Genomic DNA, 21606 nt, shown 5'->3' with positions numbered 1-21606 from the left:
AATCATTTTATTAACAGCAGTAAATTATTTGGAAGATGATGTGCCAGGAACTTATCTATAATGCAACATATTTATATCTCTGTTTTGAATTAGGTTCTTTGGCAACACTTTGGGGTAGAAAAGTTGTTATTGGGTTTATTCTACTTTATAATAGGAATTAATTTATCTATATAATCTTTGAAGAGACTGCAATATTATATGTAGTAAAATAAATTATTTAATGCTTCTTCTTTTCTTAGAGGTGAATTTATTATAATAAGATTATGACTGTATGAATATACTTAGTTGGGAATTGTATCATCTATGATGTTAAGTCCTTAAAGGAACTCCACTCTAAAAAAATGAATTTCTTACATTGATCACCAGGGGCACTTAAAACAGAAAGATATGCAAAAGATAATTAAGAAATATAAAATGAAAATTGCACATTTTTGTGCTAGTCTTAGCATGATTTAAGTGCATATTGCAACGCTTTTCAGTTTTGAGTCATTTTTCACAAATTGAATTATAATATTTATTCTGGAAAAACATGGTGAGCAGTTGCTCTGAAATTTTGCACACAAGTTACTGGCTTAGACCTTTATCAAATGAAACAATTTAATCTCAAAAAAATTATTTCAAGCCCTGTCAAGTCAAAAAACCTTAGTTTATTCCCTTTAATGATTGAATTGGGAATTCAAATTCTTACATGTGGGGTCAGGTTAGCTAGATAAGAAAAGGGTGATGGTTTTACCCAGATTGCTTGAAAAGTAAGTACATTGAAGGGATCTTTTTCCAGTATTAAAGATGGAAAGTATTATATGACTCATAAAAATAGTGTAAAAAAGAGTATAAAGTTAAATAAATATGAGGCAAACAATTACTATTTTAGAATATGATTATTATAATTTAAAAAAAAAACTAAATGATTGCTGCCATCTTGAATAAGATTATCATGTCTTGAAATCAAATTTTTATTCATGCATTTTATTGCTGGAATTTCTGTAGATCAACCTTGCCTTGTCCACAGTTCTAAGATGACTTTTTCCTATGAAATATTGTAAAATGTATTTAAACTTTGTCTATGTTTATGGTATAGGTAAGTCATTTATAACTCACAGGAAGAGAGTGCTGTCTCTTTAGATATGAGGGAATGGCCCATTTCTATTAAAAAGCAATTTTAATAGTGATAATCTTTTTGAGAATTAGTAGATGTGCATTGTACAGTTGAGAATACTTTTGTTCAATATTTATAAACTAACCGTTATGGACATATTATTATACTAAATCATTTAATATCAAGTAAGTGAATTTATAGTTATTGATTATTTAGCTCCAATTTTGAAGAAAAATAAATGTTAATTGGTTTTATCTACTGCAAACTTGGTTCATTAAAAAAAAGTTCATTCCTAAAGGGTAGATAATCCTAAAATATGTTTTTGCAAATTTAAGTTATACCTCAATTTCAACTTGAATTTTTTGCCCTTAAGTTTTATCTTTTGTCATTGAAGGTCCATTAAAGTTTTCTTAAAGCCTATGGAAGACATTCACTTTAAATTTAGCCTATTTGTCTTACTATACAAAATTGGAATGCATAACCAAAGGACTGATAACTTACAAATTTGATAAGTTATGTCATGTGTAGTTTTACTTTTCTAAATAGCATAGCTAATTTTTTTTCCCTACTTACCCGAGGCTATTTTTCTTTCATATCATTTGTTACTACGGGATGATTAATTTTTTTCTTGACACTAAATACATTTTCTGGAGGTCACTTCAAGGCCCATAACTCAAAGCTTGAATTTTTTTTGAAATAAGGGTTTTTTTAAATAAATTTAAAAAATTTCCCTGGTTAAAAATAAATTTTCCCCCTTACATGAAGGGGGCATCACATAAAAATCCCCCTTTGGGGATCAAAAAATTGGGATGGTCACTATCCAGGACATGTAACCCAGGCATGGAGTTTAGCTGGACTGAATTATAGCCCTTTGTGAACATAGACAATTTCTTGTTAAATTTTTAGCTCATCTGTTTAGCTCATCTGTTTCAAAAAAAAAGTTGACCTATAATGATCATTGCATGGTCGTTGTCAATGTTAAATTAAATTAGTTCAGTGCAAATGTAGCCCATTATTCAAATATTCATGAAACTTGGAATACTTTCTTATCATGACAAGGTGCAGTTGAAAGACAATGGGAATAATTCTGAAAGCTATATTTTTGCAGTTATGCCCCTCTTTAACTTCTGCAAAATATTTTATTGATAGTTGTTGCCTTTAAGAGACCAGTGTTAAGATCACATGCGGTGCGCTCAAAGTCCCTGTAGGGATTTGAACCAACAGCGGTGAGAGGCAAGTGGTTTAAAGTCTACGACCATACCCAATTGGCCACGGACGCCCCTTTGAAAATAAGTAAAAGTTTAAAGTAAATACATGAGTGATAAATTTTTGCAGGTACATGCATCTTCAATGAGTAATGCATCATTTTCCTTTATTTGTTAAACTGAACAGCTCTACTTATCTTAAAACATCGATGACTCAAAATATTAACAGTGCAGATGGCAGAACTAGTGTAATTGACAGGAGCTGTTACCTTAGAGTAAATCTGTACTTAATGTTTATAAATAAATGATAATTAAATACAGCAATTTGGTTTTAAAGAGCCATCTCTGTTGTATAGAAATTTGTATATTAATAACTTATCTGCAAAATTCCAGGTGTGTCCCAGGTATAAATTATGTCGAATAAATTAAACAAATCTGTTTGAGCATACTCCCTTTCAATTTTACCAGGGAAAGTTTGTTTTCTTAAAGGAAAAAAGGCAGAACACCTGGATTCTGCATTGATGCAAGATTTTTGTTTCTCTGGAAGATTCATTGTTTTTACAGCCTTGTTGTTTGATTGACAGGACCACTCTGACATCTACAGCTGCTTGAAGAAATCCTCCCCCCCCCTCTCCCCCCCCCCCCCTCCATCCAGGAAACTAGGAAACTAATCCTATATTGTAACATTGTGTTATCTTTATAACTGTTTGAATTTAGGTGATGAACTTGGATTAAAGTTTTTGTCTTAATGTCTGTCATTTAAGGGTGATGTAATTGTTAACTGTCTAGTATTAAAATGCTATAAAAGATGAATTGAAAGTTCAGGAGGATCTGAGAAATGAATTAAAGAAACAGAATTGAGTATTCTGTCAATAATCTGTAATCTTGCAAGTCTGGACCAGTACTGTAGGATTGTGGGGACCAATGCAGGTTGGGGATTGAAATGAGCCCAGTTTGCAGTAACATTTTGTACACCAGTCACTTGCCACTCATTGAAGAATTGTTAATAATTTCACTAAATCCCTTTAAAATAAGTACTTCCTACTGCCTTTAGCTCTACTTTGAATTTTGGATTATTCCTTGTAAAAAGTTTTCACAATTGTTATTTATAAGCATATTAGCGTTTTGACATTATAGAGTCTGATCAGAGATTGCAAATGACTGGGCAGACAGTCATTGAATGTGTGCTGTTAAGATTACTTTCATTGGCCCTAATTAATGTCCTTAAATGGTGAAAAGAATTTTTCATAATTTTGAATTATAGATATACCCCCCCCCCCCCAAAACAAAGTTATAGGTTTTGGGGAGGGGATATGGGAGTGAGGCATGTTGTAGCCCTGGTTTGATTTATGGCTTCCCTGTTGATAAACTAGCATTTAATAAATAAGAATATTGTAATAAATCCTAGCAAGCTTATGTAGAGTTCTCATTTTGGATTGCTTTTGGCTGACCTAGGGTCAAGGTCAGTGTAAAAAAGTGATTAAAATGGTTTTCAGACGATCAGTTGAGTTCAGATATTGTAATCAAACTTGATATAAAGCAAGCTTAAGTGGGTCAAGGTCACTGTTACTAAAAATAGAAAATGGGGTCAGACCACTTATATTTCACAGTTAGTGGTGGATGGGGGTATGAATAACCTAACTCAAAATTTATAGCTCTAGTTAAAATCAAATATTCAGTGATATTGCAACTTGTAAAGTTTTTTTTTCAAAGGTGGACAATTCAAAACTACATTTTGCAGAAATTTGTTGGTTATTTTGAAAGGGTAAACCTTAACATAATGTATAAAATTATCTGATATTGTTTGAATTATTGCTAGGTGGGATTATTCCTGGAGAAATATAGATGATGAATGAACTGTTGTACAGTATAGTAAATTATTTAGGGCAGGTATTTCAGTGTTATATACTTACTGGCTGGCTTCCGTGAAAATTTGGCTCCATTCATAAATTACCTCAGAAAATGTGCTAAAAATCTGCTGGGTATATAAAATTTTCAATGTTGATCTATCTTTTTTAACTGTCTAGAGAGATGTATTTCATTATATTTTCAACTTTACCAATATAGATTTTGAAGTTTAATGTTGTTTTATTGTTATTATAAAGAAAATTAGTAACATGTGGGTATCGAGGTACAGACCTAAATCTGTTAATGGTTATTATTTAATACTTCAGGGGGAATTATGGAAAAGAAAGAATAATAAATATTAATAGATAATGATATAGAAAGAATAATAAATATTAATAGATAATGATATAGAAAGAATAATAAATATTAAAAGATAATGATATAGAAAGAATAATAAATATTAATAGATAATGATATAGAAAGAATAATGAATATTAATAGATAATGATATAGAAAGAATAATAAATATTAATAGATAATGATATAGAAAGAATAATGAATATTAATAGATAATGATATAGAAAGAATAATGAATATTAATAGATTATGATATAGAAAAAATAATAAATATTAATAGATAATGATATAGAGAATAATACAACAGCCTAAATATCCCATAGTTTTGTTTCTTCATATTGATGAGTATAAATGCATATTACTTTGATATACATTGTTGAGTTATAATAAATAAATTGAACAATTATTAATGATGAGAGATGATAAAAATGATAATTTGGATAATAATGATAATTTGGATAATAATGATAATGTTGATAATTTGGATAATAATGATAATTTGGATAATGATGATAATGTTGATAATTTGGATAATAATGATAATTTGGATAATAATGATAATGTTGATAATTTGGATAATAATGATAATTTGGACAATAATGATAATGTTGATAATAATTATGTACTTATTTACACTGCCGTCTGTGATATTAGTGAAAGGGTTGTTATGAAACTTTTGTGCATATAGAGTCCAACTGCCCAGCAGCTGCATTGTGAGTCAATGGTCAAGCTATCCTCAGGCTAACACTGTTCTGAGTGATTAAAAATAAACCCAATCAAACATGTACCATAAGGCATTTTTTTACTACAATTCAATCAGAAAAGAGTTATTCATCATTAATATAAAACGTAAAATGTCTGCTGCTTGCTATATATACTTCATTGCATGTCATGGAGTAAATATAATACAGAGAAAAAGAGGCAAGAACACTTTTATTCTTTATTAGGTTAAACAATTCTTGACAAAATGATTATGTCGGTAACAAGCTGCAGATCCAGGTAATCATTTGGTTTGGGGGTTGGGAAATGCTGAAATAAAAATAAAAATAAAAAGCTAAAATTAAAATGCATTTAATGTTAAAATGTTTCCCTAACAGCTAGTTATTGTTGGCGCATCATCAACTTTTAGCTTCTTCCTTATTCCATAAGTGAATCACAAAACTCTTTAATCAACCAAAGGGTTATATTATAATATGGTGATAAACAATTGTTATAAAGATCAACCATAATGCGCTAATGTAATAAATTGAAAATATTTGATATGGATGCTCTTGTCGCCACTAGGAGTAATAGCCATGTTTGGTAGATTAAAATTGACTGTTGACCAAATTTGAGATTGTTGAGGGACATTCCACTTCATGGTCAAATCTACTTAAACAATTCATTCACCTTTAGCCAATTGCAAACAGTGCAGACCAAGATTAGCTGGCACATTTATGCTATTAAGATCATGGTCTGCTCAGTTCTCTATTAAGTCTGTACGTATTTTGAAATTTTCACTAATAATGATGAATGGTTTAGATGGACAAGTACATTAAAAAATTTTAGTTTGGAGGGAGGTAAATGAAAAAATCACATGTCTGTTACAGTATTGCTGTTCAAGAAATAATGCCCATACGCCCATGGCGTCACAATTGTTTATAATGTAGAAATATGCTGTGATAAATCACTGTGGAAATTTTGACTGATTGCCAAAACCCAAACTGGCTTCATTAATGGTTTTCTAACGGCTGATGCTTGTCCCAAGGTTAATGTCCAAACCAGCTTTGACATCCATGCGTAGTCTGTAGCATTAAGTATAACCTCCAGATATAACTGCAAGACTGACTGAAAATAATAACACCAATGTCAGGAGGTTTTTTTGTCTTCATCTACTGATTTACTATGTTAGTTGCAAATGAATCAAACGCTCCCAGTAGGCTTTAACCACCTAAATTTTTGGTAATAATGCCGTCTGCTGACATTCTGGCAGTCCTTTGAAAACAGATTTTTTTTAAAATCTAAGAGCAAATTTTGTCTTTTAAAAGGTTTAATTATTTATTATAAACTTCTGAACTTCAAATAGCTGGAACAATCCAATGAAAAAAATTTTTGTCGGGTAAAAAGTTGAAAGGAGTCCTTAGTATGGGTAATAATTTTTGTGACTCGACCCTCCATAATCCTAATAGTACCTTTGACAAGTGAAGTAGCTAAACTCTCTTAACACGTATGAAATTAATCTTGTTCAGCCTTTTTTCTTGTTCTCTCATTTTCCTTCGTCCAAAGGTATATCTTTTCCTGTTATTTAGGTATAATAGGTTTCTACTTTAATGTTTTAGTTAGTAGTCCTAAAAAGGGCCAAGTAGCTGCTGTAGGGTACCTGTATATTGATCCTGTTTTTGTTTGTTACCGTAGGAGGGCTTCCTCCGAGGACAAGCTTGAGTCAGCTGTGGGGAAGAACTTGTCCGCGATGGAAGAAATAACTACGGGCACAGGGGGAATAATGGAAATTGATTAAACAGTTCTGGAGTTTTAGCCAAGAAAAAGGTAAGGGAAATATTTGAAATATTCCCAAATTTTATTAAAAATTAAAGTTGTATAAAATGGCGAGTTTCTTTCAAAATTTTGAAAAATAATTATGTTTTCAAATTGATGGCAAATTAAACACAAAGGGTTAGTCAGTTTAAACTTTTTTTGGTTCCCTCACGGTCACAAGGTGGGATTACTAAGTGAATGACCTTTAAAATTGTAAATCTACCAATAAGCATTTGGGCTAATTTTATTATTGACCTGTCGAACAACTTATATGGCAAGCAGCCATTATGGCAAGCAAAAAAAGCCCCAAATACAAATGTCCCGGTCAAATTTTAAAAATCTAAAGTTTGATGGAAATTTTAGTGTTGGCGCTTTCAAATGAGGTATTTTGGTATTGAAAAACTTATATCCCAAACAAAAGGACAATTCAAACCAAAATTTAAAAGCAGCAGGGATTTCAATTACCTACTAGTAGCCAAAATAGGTTTTTGAGGATATAGGGTTTTGGGACCCCTGCATGGGCTCAATAGGGAGAGCATTGGATTTGTAGTCCAGGGTTGCAGGTTTGATCCTGGACTAGGTAAGATTTTCCCATGACACTTTATCTCGGACATTTGCCTCCAATCACTGATTCAGATACCATGTAGGGTAAATCTGTCACTTGTGGAGATATTAGTGATTACTAGTTATTTTAGCCGGGAAAGCTGTTTGGTGGACCAATGTCTTCCATCGCTGATTCAGATACCAGTCGGTCACTTGTGGAGAAATTGGTAATTACTGGTTATTAAGCCAGCAAAGCCAGTTATATAGGTGGACCAATGGCAGATATATGACCAAAAAAGTGTTAAAGTCAGTGTTAAAACCAAACAGGATTTGTAGAGTGGCTACAGGTATTGAATGCCTCAAATTACTTTTAAAATTTTGCCTTTGTTAAAGTCCACAGCCACTTTTAAGCTAATTCATAAAACATGAAGTTAACTTTCCCTTGCCATATTTTAGGTGCTTTGAAAGTACTTGGGTTAACTTAGGTTGGACCTTCGGTAGACTGATAGGATAATGGAATCACATGGAACAATTTTCCCCTGTTTAAATGTTTCTATAAAATGTAAAAAGCTGTTGGTTATCAAAATCATTGTCTTATCATTAAGGTTTTTGCTGAATTAAAAAAAAATAAAGAAATTAATACTTGTTTTCTAGAGCATTTTTGTATGAAATTAATTCATTTTCTTGGCATACTTACTACTTAAAAAAGATACAAAATAAAATTTTCATAATTATACACAAAATTATATTGTTATTAATATGTAAAGTTATTAAATTTTATGTAATATGTTACTTAGTTTAAAATAGTATTTTGATGACAATTATTAAAAAAATATAGATAAATTGCATGGTCGATTAATATATTAAAGTTTTTTGTTGAAATAAATGATTATTATTTTAATTTAAACAGTATAAAGATCATATAATATCTATTCCGTATTAAGAATTGCAAGATCTCATACAAAATACAAAAAAAAATCCCCATGGAAGACAAAAAAAAAATCCTTGGAAAAAAGATATAAGGCATAAAATCCTTTGTCTTAATAGTCTGTATTTATAGAAAAAGTTAGTGGAACATTTTTCACATTTCATTTATCAGAGATTACTTTCATACAACAGTGGTTTTATCCTTTGTATGATAAAAGAAATGGCTATAAAACGGTTTATATAGCAAATGCACGAGATTTTTGAGCAGTTGTGCAGAACCATTACTTGATAGGAAACGTGATAGAGCCATCATAACATGTCATAAAAGAGCAAATGTTTCTTCATATTACTGGCAAGCTTAATATACAAATTGCTTTTTATAAACATCATTAATGTAAACATTTGGCACTGAACAGGTCATGTTATCTGCTACAGGATTTTTTATTATGTCTTAAATAGCATCGTTTAATATTTTTGCCCTGCATAATATTGTGGGAAAAGTTGTGTTGCTGTAGGTATAATGAGGAAAAAACAAGAGGAAAAATCAAAAAACAAGAATATCTATTATAATTACTTCTAATATATGGCAAGATAAGAATAAAGAAATAAATGGACATTGTGATATTTGGAAGTTAATAATGAATCACCTTCTTCAGCCTTTTGCAATTATCCCCAATTACAACATCTATATGACAATATAAAATCATTCTATAAAACAACATTTTGATACTTCAATGCCAATAAAGTAAATCAGAACAGAAATTTCAGAAAGAGTGTACAAAAGTTTTGGAATTTTTTAAAAACATCATTTTTGATGTTTAGTAGAAAAACACTAAACAAGAACTGCATAATTTTAAGCATTTCGTTTAAGGAAAATAGTTACTTTGTAACGTGTATTATATTCAATATTTCCCTGTGAAGCAAAGTAACAGATATCAGCTTGTCTGTGTGTGTGTCTGTCTGCAAGCTGGTCATTTGGTTTTGTTTGTCCAGAGCATTGGTTTGAATTTAAAACTTCATGATAATTATATGGAAAGGAGAAGTGCTGTGCCTTATAATACCATAACTCTCATTTGTGTAATTTTGAAGTTATTGCCTTTTGTAATTTATGTTCGGAGCATAACAATATTAGAGCTCACTCAGTTCATCAACTTTGTAGCATCAAGTGTATCATCAAGTGTATCAAAAGTCATCAAAACTTTCTTTAGGTGGTATTAAAGAAACTGAAAACCAAACTGTTTCAAGACTCAATCAATGCAAAAAAGCCCAGGCACAAGCTTTGTATACTGTATGTCCTTTTGTTGCCTTCTACAGATGTTATTGCACAAGTAAAGGTGCATTAATCTTCTTACTATAAATTGTGATGATATAAGTGACTATTATTCTGTTGCAATTATTAGTAAAACAGAATGAATTAGAAATATGAGTACCTGTAATATTTTCAAAGAGCAGTGTTATATCTTGGAAAAGAAATTGATATCTACTAGATAGGAGGGTCATTGTCTTAAATTTGACAGCTTAATGCCAAAGTGTCCTGTTTATCTGCCCATCTTTTAGCTGATAAGCCTTGTTATGAATGCTATAAGCTAGTATTTGTCAGTTTTCACCTGGAATTTAGCTTGTTAAACATGAGGTTTATTAACCTTTGATGAGTGTTAAACAGAATAAACTGTGGTCAGGGCATGTTTTTATTTAATTCTTACCATTTTTCCTGATGATAATAGTTTTGTGGCTCTCTCAAGCTGTGTTTATTTTTGTACCTGTGGGCTGGTTTTTTTGCACTCTCATTGTATTATCTTTCTCTGATAGAAGAGAGAGCGTGGAAACACTTTTTGTTGTGTTGATTCCAAAATGTGACTCAAGATGAAAAATATATTTATTAAGAGTCGAGTATCAATTTTCGGCCCAATTTCATGGTAGATACTGATTACTTGGTTATGTTTTCTAATACAATCAATAAGAGCACAACCTTGTAGGCTAATTAAATGTTAATAATTGTTTTAAAAACATAATTATTTAAAAAAGTAACAAAAACTTGTTAAGAGTTATGGCAATTGAAAAAAAATCCCAAAATTAAACTCAACAAAAAACTTGGAAATTAACATACTTCAAAAATTTCTGTTTTGTTTTGCATTAAACTGTCAAGATGATATTTTTATTACACTTTCTGAATTTTGAAAACTTTATGATTCAGGTTGACCAGAAAAGATATCTAATTCACTTTAAGATATTAGCACTTAATTCACATGTTATCAAAAACTTTGATGATTAAAAAAAGTTTGAAAAGTAAAAGTTGCAGCAGACTTGGTTTCCATTAAGTTGCATTAAGATAGGGAGGATGGTTTTTGGTGAACAACATCAAAGCAAGACATTATGTGATAAGTGCATCATAGATTTTGTTATTTACCAAGTTTTCATTTTACCTTATCATTCAGTCAATCTTGGGTTGAACACTTTTCAATGTTTAATAAAAATGTTAAAAATATAAAGATGTGGCATCATAACACAAGCACTTAACTTTAAGCTATATCTCTATAATTTAACCAATATAAAAGTAAAAATTTAAAAAAAACATATTTTGAACCTCAAAAATCAGACGCCTAAGATTTGTTACGGATTAGTTTAAACTTTATTCAGATTTATTTTGATTTTATGTTGATTCGTCAAGATTTTATGTGGATTAATCAATATTATACCAAAAAGATTTCCTCATTTGATTGATTAATAGCAAGTTTGTTTCTGTATCTTTGCTTAATGTATGCTGTACCTGAAATATTAATTATTAATAAGAATTTATGGACATAACTTATTTCTGGAAAATGTTGATAATTAATTCTTACCTGAAAATGTTGATAATTAATTTTACCGGAAATTTAATTCTTACCTTTCTCAATCTTTATAAAGTAACAATGTTTTGATGTCAGAGAATAAAGTCAAGCATCCAGCAGCTTGTCAAGTGCCCCCTAAAGTCTGTTTGCATGGCTTAAAATGGAAGTTCATCTGATGGAATTAGTGAAGGTCATTGTGTTCAGCTTAACCTTTAGTCTGCTTGCAGTGACTGTCAACTGTGCCAACCAAGATCAGCTGGCACATTTCTTGCTTTCTGATGATGGTATGCACTGTTCACTGTTAGGTCAGTACTTATTTTGAAATTTCCCCTAAAAATGATGAATGGTTTTGTATAAATTGAAAGATGAACAATTTTGATTAAGATATTTGTGGTAGTTAAAGGTTTATCAAACAAGAAGAATACATGTAAATGCATCCCAACACTTTGGAGGAGAACACAGACATTGATTCTAGCTTCCATTATGTGCCGGGTATTTTAAATGAGAATAATTATAAGAGCGCCACTCATTATTTTGCTCAGAATATTGTATTAATTTTGCTCAGTTCTGAACTCCCCCAAAAAAAAAATACAATGTTTCAGTGATCTCAAAAAATGTTTTTATGTAGACAATATAGTTCAATGTAATGGTGATCTGTGGAAGGTCTTTAATCTTTGAACATAAGCTACTTTGATGACAGCCCTTATCGCTCCTATGTATGCCATCTGCCATTTTCCAGGTCCCCCAGGTAATATAAGATATTAAAGATGGTTACCCTAACTTATGAAAGGTTGTCATAAACTTGTTAGTTTGTTATCAAACACTATAGGAAGAATTGTTGTTATCCACCTGTAGAATGGGGTGTCGGGTGCATATCTGGTAGAACAATTCAATATACAGATAGGCAAAATTATACTGGTTCAAAAACACATTCCTATTCCAAACATTTTCCTATTTTTGCTACTTTGAGAGAGAGCAAGTTATGTTGACATTTCACTAAGGCTAGACCTCAATAACTATTGTTTCTGATGCTTGGTTTAAACATTTTCATTCTTCAAGCTCAATAAATTTGGAATTGAATGCTTGAAGCTTATTTTTGAAGATTATTTGAAACTCTTCAACAAATACTGATGCCAGATTTGGTAGCATGTTTATGGCCATAGTAGGGCTCGAACCTAAAATCTCTAGGTTTAATGTCTAATGATTTACTAGTGCTTGGCCACCTGTCCTCCCAATTAACTCTCTTGTTTTATTATAAGTCAGTACCTCATTCATTACGATTTTGAAATGGTTTGGTGCAGTAGAAGCAAAGTACAAAAGGTATTAATATATTCAGTCTCACGGTATTGATTCTTTTGTCTTTTTTAATATAAAAAAGCAACAAAACAAACAATGACAGCATATACATGTACTAGAGTCCAAGGTTATGAAGATAGTATCTAAGTCCAAACTCTGATCTCCAGTACTTGATTGGTCAGAAGCCAGCTCCAAATGAACACTGACCAATGAAAATCCTATAAGACTGATTTCTGAAGAAATTTTTTTATAACCTTGAGGCCAGCAGTGATGACATTGTTGTCAGTAGCATACAGTAACAGGAAATGGTGATGAAAACCAAATGTTTGTATGCGCTCACTAAGTTATTTTCTGTCCTTTCGTTTCTGCTGATGCACAATTCTGTTTTTTGCTCTCATTCCATCACTGCAACAGATTTTTGTGTAGTAACGAACTCTGGTTGTTTGTATTTTGGTGTTTTGTTTTCTTCTCTGTTAAAGAAAGCCCCTCATAAATCAAATGTCTTAATTGCTAACATGTGTTGGAAGGCTGCAGTTGCAGTCCTGAGTGATTTGTGATTTTTACTTCTGTACACACGGAAGTATATAATATTTACGAAATTGAGTGCATTAGGCTTTTCATTGTAATATAACATGACTTGCCAGCAGATGTTCACATTATTAAACCTTTACCATGTAAAATAGGCCTGTCCATCTTTCAATCTGGACGAATTTACTATTCATCATTCTTAGGGAAAATTTCAAACTATTAATATTTTGACCAAATAGCAGACAGTATAAGACCATGATCAGTGATGGACCTGTTGGTTTAACTTGTTCAAGACTGGTGGCTTGGGTTAAAGGGTCAAAATATTTGAGCTATTTCATCATATAGTGAATTCTTCCATCATTAATTGACTTGTCCTTCTTTCAATATTGACAAAACAGTTCATCAATTTTAGGGAAAATTAAAAAAAAAAATGACTGAGTAGCATGCAATGCCTGATGTACCTGTTAATATCCGTCTGTATTGGTCACATGACTAGAATTTGTAGCATTCGATTCCGGATGTACAAGGTAATCTTGTCTGTATTGGTCACATGACTAGAATTTGTAGCATTCGATTCCGGATGTACAAGGTAATCTTTGTCTGTATTGGTCACATGACTAGAATTTGTAGCATTCGATTCGGGATGTACAAGGTTATCTTGTCTGTATTGGTCACATGACTAGAATTTGTAGCATTCGATTCGGGATGTACAAGGTTATCTTGTCTGTATTGGTCACATGACTAGAATTTGTAGCATTCGATTCCGGATGTACAAGGTAATCTTTGTCTGTATTGGTCACATGACTAGAATTTGTTGCCGTTAGCAGCCTGAGAGTACACAAGTTGACTGAATTTACTAAATTTCTTTTAAGGGGGTTAAATTCAGAACAAAATATGACCAGATTCTTTTCTGATATGTCCCATCCCCGAGGGCCAGCGTTTTGCTCTGATAGCTAGGGCATCAGATCACATCAAGAAAATCAGCTAATCGTAGTCAGACACATGTTTAGAAGTTGTCAATATGAACTCCAGCAAAATAATCTGGCTTGATAATTGGATATTTTTTATTTATTAAGAGACTGTCCAAGGATAATTTATTTTTGTTCACAAAATGAAGTGTCAAGCAATAGAATAATATAAATAAAATAAGGCACTTAGGTTCATAAAGGTCAGATGAACTGTATTTTCTTTGCCAGATTTATTGTTATTATATGTATTATCAAATGTATTGTCTTAGAAGAAATTATTTCCTTGTGGAATTTATTACCTAGCATTTAATCACCTAGAAACAAGATTACATTGCTGTTATGTTGTCTTTCATCACAGATGGTTTATTACTTTCTTTTCCTTTTTTGCATTCTTCATTAATTCTGACTTTGTTATGCTAACATGCATGTCCTTGCAGGGTTTCTAGTACTTTTTCTTTGAGCTATCTGCTTTTATTTTCACTACAAAACATCCAAACATTTTGGCAAATAAATCAAAAACTTTTTGAAAGATGAAATAATTTTCCAAAATTGTTTCTGCAGTTATTGGTACTCAGAAATTTCAAACAAAAGGCTCAAATATCTGATCTTTAATATTATAAAGGAAATTTAAGATTACTGAGAGGGTTGAGCATGATTTGACAGCCGCCACACAGTATGCCTGTTCGGTGTATTTAAAACTCTGTGACATTAAGAAACAGAATGATAATTTGACTAATAAATTAATCTTTAACAAAATTTGCAGTGCCTTAATTGTTGCTCAATAGTTATCTGGAATTCGGCAAAAGTGTTATTTTCCAATTAAGCTTGTCCCTCAGTACATACAAACTTTCACAGTGCACTGCTGTTCACAATTGATAAGTCAACCTGTTGCACTTATTGCCAAAGTTGCAACTATTAAAGTTTGTTTGTACAAAATCCCAGATTAGCTTGGAAAACCCAAAATATTTTTTATTCCGGATGTATCACAATTTTTTGTATTAATTACTCCAATATTTTTTAACTTTGTCACTCTCATAGCAGTTTATGGTCTTTCTTTCTTTCTTCTGTCATTACATCCTGTTCTTTCCTCAGTAAATGACACAAGCAGATTTTTTTACAGGGCTTTGTTGTCATTTTTCACATTTTGTAGACAGAGAAAAACTTATTTGTACCTGGTTTGTTATGATGACTGACGAACCTATTATAACCTAGTTCACATAACATATCTGTAGTTATCATTACAGGTATTTAAAGACCCAGTTACGTTAGTTTTTTTGTGTTGATATTTTTGTTGCTTTCGTTATTTGTTGGTAATAAATCATATCAATATTATTTTCATACTGGCAGACTACGTCATAAAGATGTTGTTTTCTAACACTTGTTTTTTTATTAGTGTAAAAGACCAAAAATTGTGTTTGTTTCTGTATTTTTACTTCTTTGGTAATTGAATTTTTTTATTTGTGAAGCTAGGCTATAATTTCTATTCTTTGTTTGTCCTATTAGCAATACTATGCAACTTTTTATGTTATAGCAACAAATTATCTCATCAGTTTATAGTGAATATAGTAAGATAAAGAGCTTGTTTGTAATAAGAATGACTTTATTGAATTAAATACAACAGAACACAATGAAGTTTATAAATGTTGAAATAGTCATCTTTTTACTTATGATTTCGATCAGTCCATTTATAAAGAGCATATGGATCCTTACAATATAGGATAGAAAGACCAGGTCAGCTCAATATTATATTTTGACTTTCTTTGATCTTAAAATTACTTTAGTCAGACATGTTAACCACTTGGGCACACCACCACATCAGGCACAGTTTTATATTTAGCAAAGGGGGAAAATCCATTAGGATGTGTTCTGAATAACTTCATAGTGTAATGTTGATTAGAATATATGTGACTGCCACATTTTTGTAGAGCCATTATGATATGAATTAGATATTAAGACTTATACAACATAAGTTTTTAATCATTGTATTTGTCAAACACTGGTGTTATGACAATTATATCCTCACAGAAACTTCCAAGGCATGCATAGAGGAGAGATATTTGGAATGAGACATATTGCTTATTGAGTTGTGGCCCCTTATGCAAGTATTACAAGGACAAAGTTGGGATAACTCTGAGTGTCACTTTTATTTCACGTTTAAGCTACTTTTTCAAAATATTATGTAATTAAAGTCCAGTACTTAGATCTACTTGTTCTTATTCTTGACAAATAATAAAGTCTGTATAAGTACTTAATGGTTCTGAAAAATTAGGAATTAAAATTTGCAAGGACTGGGTAACAGTTTAGAAGGATGATTTAAAGCACCATGTATTTATTAGAACAAAGAAATGTATGAGAGGTAATGAATAGAGTGATGAATGCATCTTGTCAAAATATTTGTATTTCCTGGCAAATATTCTTGATTTTTCTTGGCAGAAAGTTTACTGAACCTCAAGTTTAAAGCTCTCCGGAGCACAAAGTGCTCAAGGGTGAGCTTTTGTCATCACTCTGCGTGCTTCCTTCGAAAAATGGCATCAAACTTTTCAAACAACATCTCCTCCTAAACCACATGGCCAATTGCAACCAAACTTTACAGAAATGATCCTTTGGTGGTCACCTTTAAAAATTGTTCAAAGAATTTAATTCCATGCAGAACTCTGCATGTGAACTTGAAATATCTTCTTGGAAAAAACCCAAATAGCTAGAGTTTAGATATTAAGCATGAAACATCTTCTAGTGAGTGTGTACAAAGTTTGTTCAAATAAAAGCCCTGGGATCAAAATTGGCCCCGCCCCGGGGGTCATTGATTTTCCTTATATGTGTATAGCAAAAACATAAAACTCTTCTGTGAAAAAACCCAAATAGCTAGAGTTTAGATATTAAGCATGAAACATTTTTTAGTAAGTGTCTACAAAGTTTGTTCAAATAAAAGCCCTGGGGTCAAAACTGGCCCGGCCCAGGGGTGTCATTGTTTTAACTATATGTGTATAGTAAAAACTTAAAAAGTCTTCTTTGAAAAACCCAATGAGCGCAGAGCTTAGATGTTTAGCATGAAACATCTTCTTATGGGTGTCTACCAAGTTTGTTCAAATAAAAGCCCTTGAACTAAAATTGGCCCTGCCAGGGGGGGGGGGGGGGGGGGGGGGGGGGGAGGCCTATATACAGGTGAGCGACCTCAGGGCCATCATGGCCCTCTTGTTTTGTTGTAGATTTGTAAAAACAAACAAAATATATTTGACTTCATTATTATTTATTATATATCTTTTAATATGGAAACAACCAAAACAATACAAAGAAAACCTGTCTTATAATATATTGTTGTTTATCTCTCAAATGATGCTAATCTAAAAGGTTCTTTCTACAGTAAAACCAGTGTTAAAGACCAGCTATGAAAAGAGGTCACCCTGTAAATAAAGGCCTCATTTCAACAACCGTGCATTGATCATATATAACAGAGTAACCTCCAAATAAAGACCATGTTTGGTCTCTCCTTTATATGGCCTCTGTTCACAGGTTTCACTGTATATGCACAACTAAAATCCAGGATGTTTCCTGCAATATTTTTTTTGGCATGATGTACCACCTTCAATTCGCTAACCTGCATATTGGGCTTTTTCAGGTTAATTAAGTAGCAACATCATCATTGTGTAGAATAATGGTTCTGTGAATTTAATAAATGTGGTGTTGAAAAAAAGAAAGAAGAAGATTATGTTGAATTTCTTCATTATTCTCTAAAAATTGATAATTGCGTACCTTTTATTGAGAAATATTAAGATTTTATTAAACAAAAAAGCAAGAGTTATTTCAATAATTTGGATTATACCTTTAGTTGCTTCCTCAATACAGGGTATTGATATTCTTTGAGCAAAAAATCCGAGAATTTTAATGTAAAATAATATTATATGCTTTTTCCTGATGTGATTCTATCTTTGTAGCAATATCATTAATTATGCCCCCATTTCGAAGAAAAGGGGGTATATTGCTTTGCACTTGTCGGTCCGTCGGTCCGTCGGTCCGTCGGTCCGTCGGTCCGTCGGTCCGTAGACCAAATGGTTTCCGAGTGATAACTAAAGAACCCTTAGGCCTAGGAACTTCAAACTTGGTATGGTGATTGGTCATGACCAGTAGATGACCCCTATTGATTTTGGGGTCAAGGGGTCAAAGGTCAAGGTCACATTGACCTTGTAAGCAAAAACGGTTTCTGATCAATAACTAAAGAACCTTAAGGCCTAGGAACTTCAAACTTGGTATGGTGATTGGTCATGATCAGTAGATGACCCCTATTGATTTTGGGGTCAAGGGGTCAAAGGTCAAGGTCACATTGACCTTGTAAGCAAAAACGGTTTCCGATCAATAACTAAAGAACCTGAAGGCCTAGGAACTTCAAACTTGGGATGGTGATTGGTCATGATCAGTAGATGACCCCTATTGATTTTGGGGTCAAGGGGTCAAAGGTCAAGGTCACATTGACCTTGTAAGCAAAAACGGTTTCTGATCAATAACTAAAGAACTTTAAGGCCTAGGAACTTCAAACTTGGTATGGTGATTGGTCATGATCAGTAGATGACCCCTATTGATTTTGGGGTCAAGGGGTCAAAGGTCAAGGTCACATTGACCTCTTGGGTAAAAACGGTTTCTGACCAATAACAAAAGAACCCTTAGGCCTAGGAACTTCAAACTTGGTATGGTGATTGGTTATGACCAGCAGATGACCTCTATTGATTTTGGGGTTAAGTGGTCAAAGGTCAAGGTCACATTGAACTTGTAGGTAAAAACGGTTTCCGATCAATAACGAAAGAACCCTTAGGCCTAGGAACTTCAAACTTGATATGGTGATTGGTCATGATCAGTAGATGACCCCTATTGATTTTGGGGTCAAGGGGTCAAAGGTCAAGGTCACATTGACCTCTTAGGTTAAAACGGTTTCCGATCAATAACTAAAGAACCCTTAGGCCAAGGGACTTCAAACTTGGTATGGTGATTGGTCATGACCAGCAGATGACCCCTATTGATATTGGGGTTAAGGGGTCAATGGGCAAGGTCACATTGACCTTGTAGGTAAAAATGCTTTACAATCAATAACTTAAGAACCCTTAGGCTTAGGAACTTCAAACTTGGTATGGTGATTGGTCATGACCAGCAGATGACCTATTGATTTTGGGGTCAAGGGGTCAAAGGTCAAGGTCACATTGACCTTGTAGGTAAAAATGGTTTCGGATCAATTAACTAAAAACGCTTAGGCCTAGGAACTTCAAACTTTGTATGATGATTGGTCATGACCAGCAGATGACCCCTATTGCGTTTTGGGTCAAGGGGTCAAAGGTCAAGGTCACATTGACCTTGTAAGTAAAAACGGTTTCAGATCAAAAACTTAAGAATGCTTAGGCCTAGGAACTTCAAACTTGGTATGGTGATTTGTCATGACCAGCAGATGACCCCTATTGATTTTGGGGTCAAAGGTCAAGGTAACATTGACCTTGTATGTTAAAACGGTTTCTGATCAATAACTAAAGAACGCTTCGGCCTAGGAACTTCAAACTTGGCATGGTGATTGGTCATGACCAGCAGATGACCCCTATTGATTTTGGGGTCAAAGGTCAAGGTCACATTGACCTTGTATGTTAAAACGGTTTCCGATCAATAACTAAAGAACCCTTAGGCCTAGGAACTTCAAACTTGGTATGGTGATTGGTCATGACAGCAGATGACCTATTGATTTTGGGTCAAGGGGTCAAAGGTCAAGGTCACATTGACCTTGTAGGTAAAAACGGTTTCCGATCAATTAACTAAAAACGCTTAGGCCTAGGAACTTCAAACTTTGTATGATGATTGGTCGTGACCAGCAGATGACCCCTATTGAGTTTTGGGTCAAGGGGTCAAAGGTTAGGGTCATGACCAGTAGATACTTGATAACCCTTATTAATTGTTTGATCACTGGGTCAAAAGTCATGCATAATAACCTTATCACATGACTAATTGGCTGCAGATAGGGGGCATACATGTTTTACAAACATATCTTGTTTTAACAGCATATCACTTTTGATAGTGGGGAAAAGAATTTGAACGGATACTTTGCAGATTTGCATTGAATTTACAAATTTCTTAAACTAAGATAAATCATGTGTACAGGTTTCAGTCATGAAAGGGAACCATTATAGACATGCATATATCATAAGTGGCATACCGCATGAATGGAAACTTAAAGCTGCACGCCTCCAGACGGGCATAAATATTTCAAGGAAATGAAAATTGAGAAAAATTTACTAATATTTTAAGAAAGATAAAAACTTTCAAGATTCATGTTTTAGTTTACATGTTATTTCGATGCAGTATTTTATCACCATATTTCTAAAGCCTTACTAATGCAGTAAGGGCTGTTTTTGCATATTTTGACCTCTTTTTGGTTATTTGCATGGATTGTAAGCGCCAAGTGAAATATGTGAATAACTTTATTTGTTCACCTCACAATATTTTTCTTTCAAATACTGTGATTTCAAAATTTTCTTGAAAATTACATGAATCTGGAGGCGTGCTGCTTTAAGTAAAGGTAGCTGTTTTTGAATGCTCTTCACCACTTTGGTGTTGGAATTCTTCAAGAGACTTTGTTGGTCCTATGATAGTTTTCCGAAATATGTAGTTGAGATGATGGACTCCTAATAATTTGCTTGATCCTGCCTGAAATAATTTTGCACTGAGTGACACCTGTGGTTTTCTTCTACCTGTGGACTAGAGAAGTTTCCATAGGACTTTGATAATAATAATGTGACAAAGATCAATAGATAATGTGTATAAAATTATCTAACCTCATGTCATAAATGCTGCTTAATATATGGTTGACTATAATAGTCTTTCTTATGTGATATTTGCTATGAGCCATTTTATTCTCTGACCAAATGTAATAAAATCTAAACATACAGTTAATTCTATTACTAAGGTACAATATGTGGAAAAATGACTTAATAATATATTGATAACTCAAATAATGCTTGATGTTGGTAAAACAGAATACTTCATGACCTAGATGTACTGATTATTCTTGACCTGTTGAAGGACACTGTATTCACATAAAATTGTACTTTTATATTGGATACTGCAATTGTAGAGCTTGCACATAAAACCTTTCTTGAAGAATTAGGGGCAGTGTATTGAAATATAAATTTTTTTAAAAATATCAACAACTTCATTATTACTGACAGACCTTGAATTTTACCAATTTTATTGCATATAAAAATTATACTTGTATGCTTTTGGATATTCTTTGACTGATATATATATTTTCATATCTTAGATTAATTAATGCCAGAACATCTAAATTGCATTTCTTAATGCCATGCAGATCTGCTATTTTGGAGTGTTGGCCAATTATAATTGAGAGAACATGCCTAGTAGAAAATTGTTTCAATAAAGCAAAAACAAAACAATTTGTGCCAAAATACAAAGTAAAATCTGGCAGAATTACTTCTTAGTTTATAATCATCGGAGATGAATGCTTATTCTTA

General features: G+C 32.5%; 1 protein-coding gene and 1 long non-coding RNA gene across 2 annotated transcripts in view; both read left to right on the top strand.

The window, feature by feature from the left end:
* The first annotated feature begins 7006 nt into the window (after positions 1-7006).
* LOC132759393 (E3 ubiquitin-protein ligase HERC2-like) overlaps positions 7007-21606 on the top strand; it is a 59046-nt gene continuing 44446 nt past the window's right edge. Inside the window, exon 1 of the mRNA XM_060751160.1 lies at positions 7007-7029. The gene's annotated coding sequence lies outside the window, so the exon portion shown is untranslated. The remainder of the gene's footprint in view (positions 7030-21606) is intronic.
* Positions 18045-19251, top strand: LOC132759404 (uncharacterized). Its single transcript, XR_009629704.1, has 2 exons — positions 18045-18119; positions 18152-19251. It is a non-coding gene; the product is annotated as an uncharacterized LOC132759404 (long non-coding RNA).

This window comes from Ruditapes philippinarum, unplaced genomic scaffold (assembly GCF_026571515.1).
Source record: "Ruditapes philippinarum isolate M1 unplaced genomic scaffold, ASM2657151v2 ctg3430_1_1_1_1, whole genome shotgun sequence".
Lineage (NCBI taxonomy): Eukaryota > Metazoa > Mollusca > Bivalvia > Venerida > Veneridae > Ruditapes > Ruditapes philippinarum.
The sequence above is the reverse complement of the archived record's forward strand: the minus strand, read 5'-3'. Positions and strand labels throughout refer to the sequence as shown.